The 6,460-nt window shown below is 31.8% G+C and overlaps 1 pseudogene; it reads left to right on the forward strand.

Annotated features, from left to right (window-relative positions):
* The first annotated feature begins 1,900 nt into the window (after window positions 1-1,900).
* Window positions 1,901-2,542, forward strand: LOC123247453 (annotated as a pseudogene).
* The last annotated feature ends 3,918 nt before the right edge of the window (window positions 2,543-6,460 follow it).

Raw genomic sequence — 6,460 nt, forward strand, 5'->3', positions numbered from 1 at the left:
TCACATCGTAACCTAATCGGTAGTGCAGTAAAATCTATATTGAATTTTATGTTAGTAAATGAATTTTTATGATTATAATTCAGATAGATTTATTTTTTTTCTTCTGTATGACATTTCTTTGTAAGTTGAATAGGGAGGATTTTTTAAAGCTTTGGGTAGTAAAAGTCTTTGTAATTTTTCCTGATAATGAGCAATGCCTTTGAAAGAGAAATGTCATAGGATCAAAGATTTAGATCTTTAAGAAAGCTTAGAATTTAAATAACGAAATAAATATGAGAGAGTTAAAGTGATTTACTTTATGTGAAGTGACAAAGCCTAAAACTGAATTCCAAGCCCCATGTGCTTTCTATTATAATGTCATCTTTATAAGTCTTACCCACATTTTTCCATACTATATAAAATAGGACTAGCTTTAGAAATAAAGAATTTATGGCAATAAATGGGATTCAATTTTGCAAAGTTGAGAATAGAAATAATCTGTAAGAATTTCCTTTTAACATTTTTTCTTATAACATCAAAAAGAGCCCCAGACCAAATTACCTCAAAGAATTATTAATAAAATATATGCAATAATAAAGAGAATTGCTGATTTTAAGGAATTCTACTCCAAATCCATAACTTTAAGGAGAGTATAAGTGTACATAAGGAGATGTTGTATAATAGACAGAATTCACAACTTGGAATGAGGAAGATTAGGGTTCATATTCCATCTCAATTCTTTTTTTCTCTTTCTTTTGTCTTTCTTTTCTAAAAATGTTTTCTCTTTCCTTTATTTTAATTACAAATTTTCACATAAGTTTTCCAAGGTTAAGATTCATGTTATCTCCCTCCTTTACTCCCTACCCCCCCCCAGAGTTGAGAAGCAATTCAATCTGGGTTATACCTGTATTATCACGCAAAACAAATTTCAATATTATTGATTTTGTAAGTGAATAATCTTATAAAAACAAAACAGTAAATAATATAATTAACTAAACAAGTGATAAGTCATATGTTTTCATTTGCATTTCTACTCCAACAGTACTTTGTCTGAGAGTGGATAGCATTCATTTTCATAAGTCCCTCAGTACTGTCCTGCTGTTAGTAGCAAAGTCTATCACATTTTATCTTTCCACAATAGTTCAGTTACTGTGTATAATGTTCTCCCGGTTCTGCTCATTTTACTCTTCATCAGTTAACATATATCTTATCAGTTCTTTCTGAAATCATCCTGTTCATCATTCCTTATAGCAGAAAAGTATTCCACCATCATCAAATTCCACATTTTGCTCAGCAGTTCCCCAATTGAGGAACATCTCTTTAGTTTTTAATTCTTTGCCACCACAAAAAGAACACAAACATGTGTTGTCCCATTTTTTTTTATTTCTTTGGGATACAGACCTAGCAGTGGTATTGTTGGATCAAAAGATATGAATAATTTTATAGTTCTTTTGGAATAATTCCAAATTGCCCTCCAAAACACAACTCCACCTGCATTGTATTAATGTCCCAGTTTTGCCACGTTCCCTCTGACATTTATTATTTTCTATCACTGTCATATTGACCAAACTTATAGGTGTGATGTGGTACCCCAGAGTTGTTATAATTTCCATTTCTCTAATAAGGAGGAATTTGGAACATTTTTTTCATATGATTATTGATAGCTTTGACTTCTTCATCTGAAAACTGCCTATTCATATCCTTTGAACATTTATTAACTGGCATCCCAATTCTTAATGGTTGTGTATCCATAGGCAAGTAAGTCACTTAAATTTTCTGGACACTCAATTTGCTAATCTATAAGATAAGGATAACAATATATGTAGTGCCTTTATCCTGTTGTGGGTTTTAAATATATGTTTAAAAGTGTGTTGTAGGATGCTTCTGTTTATTCCTGCTTAGACCTTTTGTAGCTGAAAAAATGAACTGATTCTTCGGCAAAGCAAAGCCCAAGGCTCCACCACCCAGCCTGACAGACCGTATAGGGCAGAATCAATTGACAAGAAAATTTCTAGACTTGGTTCTGAGCTAGTAAAATATAAAGATCAGATAAAAAAGATGAGAGAAGGACCTGTAAAGAATATGTTAAACAGAAAGCCTTGAGAGTGTTAAAGCAGAGAAGAATGTATGAACATCAACGGGACAATCTTTCACAACCATCTTTTAATACGGAACAAGCAAATTATACTAACCAGTCACTGAAAGACACCAAAAAAAGATGGATGCTATGAAATTAGGTGTTAAAGAAATGAAGAAAGCATACAAGCAAGTCAAAATTGACCAAATAGAGGATATATAAGACCAATTAGAAGATATGATGGAAGATGCAAATGAAATCCAAGAGGCTCTGAGCCAGAGTTACGGAACTCCACAGATTAATGAAGATGACTTAGAGGCAGAATTGGATGCACTGGGTGATGAACTGTTAGCTGATGAAGACAGCTCTTACTTAGATGAGGTGACATTTGCACTGGCAATTCCTGAAGGTATTCCCAGTGATGCAAAAAACAAGGATGGTGTGCTGGTGGATGAATTTGGACTGCCACAGATTCCAGCTACATAGAGCTATGTCTTCAACAGTACATTATGTACAATAAACAGAAATTAGGGAACCTGGGAAATATTTTGCCTTTCCAATTTCATCATAACAATTTGCATATTCTTGTACCTTTCCCTGAAAAAAGTTTAATACACTAATTTTTTCTCATTTAGAGGAAACATTCATTTAATAGGAAATTTCTTGTATAAGATTTAAAAATTCCTTCTGTCTTACAAAAGAAAACTTGTAAAATATTGGTGGTTGTATAGGACTTCTGTTTTCATTTATTTATATTTCTGAAATAAGTAAAACCAATGATATGTGACTTCTTTTGATTCTTTTAATTTCTTGATATTTTGATTTGTAAAATGATAGATTTACAAAACCTACATCATTATCAAGATTATGAAACTATTTTGCACCATTCATATAATTCTTATTATAGTTCAAATATGCATACTATTGTGAAATCAGACATTAATTTAAAATAACAGTCTTTAATTAAGATGTAGATTTTGTTGTGTCTTCATGTCAGTGAATCATCACTATAAATTGGTTCCCTTCTTATGCTTTTTTAAAAACTTGGATAAAGTTTTAATTCTGAAGTTTCTTCAGTATTACAGTTGAATTGTAATCATTAATGAAATTATATCCAAACACTTAAATATATTTATACTCAATAGATATTTTTCAAAAGGATATAATTTAATAACATTTTCTTCAAACTAAAGGCCCCACTAAAAACCCAAACTTTGCCAATGATAAAGTGTTATAGACAGTGACAGTATAGTAGAAAATGCACTGGATTGGGTGCCAAAAGACTTGGACTCTAGGCCTGTGTCTGCCACCTGACTAGCTGGGTGACTTTGAATTAGTTGTTCTTTTCTGAAACATGTAGTTTGTCATAGCTTTCTTGCCTATCTTATGGGGTTGTTGCAAAGATTAAATGAATTAATCTTTAGGGTTGTAGGTTTTAGAGTTGGAAAAATTCTTAGAAGATTTTCTAATCTAACTTCCTTATTTAACAGATGAGAAAATCGAGGCCTTGAGTAGTGAAATGATTTGCCCAAGGCCTCACAATAGTAAGTAGGAGAACTGGGATTCAAATCTGAATCTTCTAAGCACAAATCCAGTGTTCTTTTAACTATACCATGCCACTTCAGATATGTGTTCAATAATGTGGACATGCACTTTGTAAAGTACTATACAAGCATAACATTTTTAACACATTCTAGATGCTCAAAAAATATTTGTTGAATAAATGTTGTTTGTAGAATTGCAAAAAGATAAAAAATAAAAGTATATTATAGACTTTAAAGAATATAAAAATATAAATAACTATTATTACAGAAGAGCCAGTCAATGAAAATTTATTAAGCATGTACACTATTCCAGTTATTTTGATAAGCACTAGAAATAAAAAGAAAGGCAGATGACAATCTGCTTTCTATGAATTCAACATCTAATGAGGATGACATATGGATGGAAGCAAAGAAGCAACAAAAGGCAAGGCACTGGAATTAGGATGGATCAAAAAAAACTTTCCTAAAGAAGACAGAATTTTACCTAAAAACTGAAAAGTTCTGGATAGTGGAGTAATATAGCACCCTTCATAAAACCTCCCAAATTTCTCTGCAACAGTGGTTCCCAAACTTTTTTGGCCTACCACCCCCTTTCCAGAAAAAATATTACTTAGTGTCCCCTGGAAATTATGAAACTATTTATTGAACTCAGAATAGAATGTAATACAAAAAAAAGTGTGGCCATCACTGTTCTCCTGGATCACTGCAGCACCCACCAGAGGGCTGTAGAGCCCACTTTGGGAATCACTGCTCCACAAAAAACCTTAGGCCAAAGTTTCCTAAAAAATTTCGTAGTAGTGAAGGAGTTTTCCTGATCATAGCAGCTTAGAGGATCAGTTGAAGAGGAAAATCTCACTAGGAGTAGTAGGGAAGCAAAGTCCCAGCAGGTATACTGAATGAAATGAAAGGGAGAATCAATATATAAACTAAGAAGACAACAACATTGTCAGAACAGCTACATTTGAAACACCAAATGAAAATGTAAATTGGTCTCAGGCCCAAAATTTCTCATGGAAGAGCTCATAAAACACTTTAAAAATCAAATAAGTAAGTTAGAAAAACATTAAGAAAAGAATATTTTATTTAAAGAAAAACAAAAAAGTTGAAAAAGGCATACAAAAATTTGCAGAAGAAAAAATATTCCTTAAAATATAGAATTGGGATACAGCTAGGGGGTTATTGGCTAGAGAGTCAGCACTGGAAATAGGAGATTCTGAGATCAAAATCTGACCTCAGTCTCTTCCCAACTGTATGGCCCTGGATGAATCATTTAACACTTGCCTATCCCTTATCACTATTTTGCATTGGAACCAATATTTACTAGCAATTCTAAGATGAAAGGTAAGTGTTTTTATTTTTTAAACACTACAATTGTCCAAGTAGAAAAGGAGGCACAAAAATTCACTAAATTAATAATCCTTAAAAAGAAGAATTATCCAAATGTAAAAGGAGACATATAAAGTCATTGAAGAAAATACTTTTTAAATATTATAATTAGACAAGTAGAAACTAATAACTTCATGAGCATTCAAGAAACAATAAAACAAAATCAAAGGAATAAAAATATGGAAGAGTAAGTAAAATTTCTCATTGGAAAAAACAATTGCCTTAGAAAATAGATCATAGAGACATAATTTAAAAATTAATTATTGAATTGCCAAAAAGCCAGAACCAAAATTAAAAATGGAAACTGGAAATTCAACCTCAAGAAATGTCAAGGAAAATTGCCCTGATATCCTAAAATCAAAGGGCAAATAGAAATTGAAAGAATTCACCAATTCACTTCCTAAAAGAGACCCCAAACGTCTCACAGGACCATAAATAGTCAAATTCCTGAGCTCTCAGAGCAAATATTCAAATGTCATGGAGCCACAATTAAGATTATACAGGTCTTAGCTAATTCTACTTTAAAGGATTTGAGAGTGTGGAATTTAATATACCAGAAGGCAAAGGAGCTAGGATTATAACCAAGTTTACATATAATATATTTATGTATATATGTATATATGTAACATGTAGGTAATATAGATTACATATATAAAGATATGTAATGAAATTGAGAACTTATAAACATTCCTAATGAAAAGACCAGAGCTTCATAGAAAATTTGGCATTAAAACAGAAGATTCAAGAGAAGCTTAAGAAAGTAAATAGGAAAGAGAAAACAAAATGAATTCAATAAATTTAAACTGTGTATGATCTTACACAAGAATACAATACTTAAAACTTTAATTAACTTTATCCATATAAGGACAATTATAAGGAATATACATAAATAGAGGATGTGAGTGTGAATTAATGACAATGGTTTGATATCTAAACAAGCAAAGTTCAGAAATAAGTAAGGGATTGCATTTGGAGAAGAGGGAAGGGAGGGCTACAAAGAGATACATTATTTCATATAAAAGAAGCGTGAAAGATATTACAATGGAAGCAATATGTAAAGAGGTGGCAACATTTGAACATTACTCTCATTGGAGTTGACTCAAATAGAGAATAACACATTCAGTTGGATGTAGAAATCTATATTACCCAAAAGCAAAATGAGGGACAAGGATAAGTGAAGTGGTGGAAGGCCTGATAGAAGGAAAGATGGAGAGAGGGAAATGGTATTCAGAAGGAGGGATGGGATGAAATAACAGAGAGAAGAATAAATAGAGAGAAAGTATAATGGAGAGGAATACAGTTAATTATTATAACTGTAAATGTGAATGGGATGAAATCACCCATAAAACAGAAGTGAATAGCAGAATGTAATAACAAGAATACCACAATATTCAGTTTATGAGAAACATATTTAAAGCATAGGGACAAACAAAGAGAAAAGGTAAAAAGCTGGAGCAGAATCTATTAGGCTTAT

Source organism: Gracilinanus agilis, chromosome 4 (genome assembly GCF_016433145.1).
Source record: "Gracilinanus agilis isolate LMUSP501 chromosome 4, AgileGrace, whole genome shotgun sequence".
Taxonomy (NCBI): domain Eukaryota; kingdom Metazoa; phylum Chordata; class Mammalia; order Didelphimorphia; family Didelphidae; genus Gracilinanus; species Gracilinanus agilis.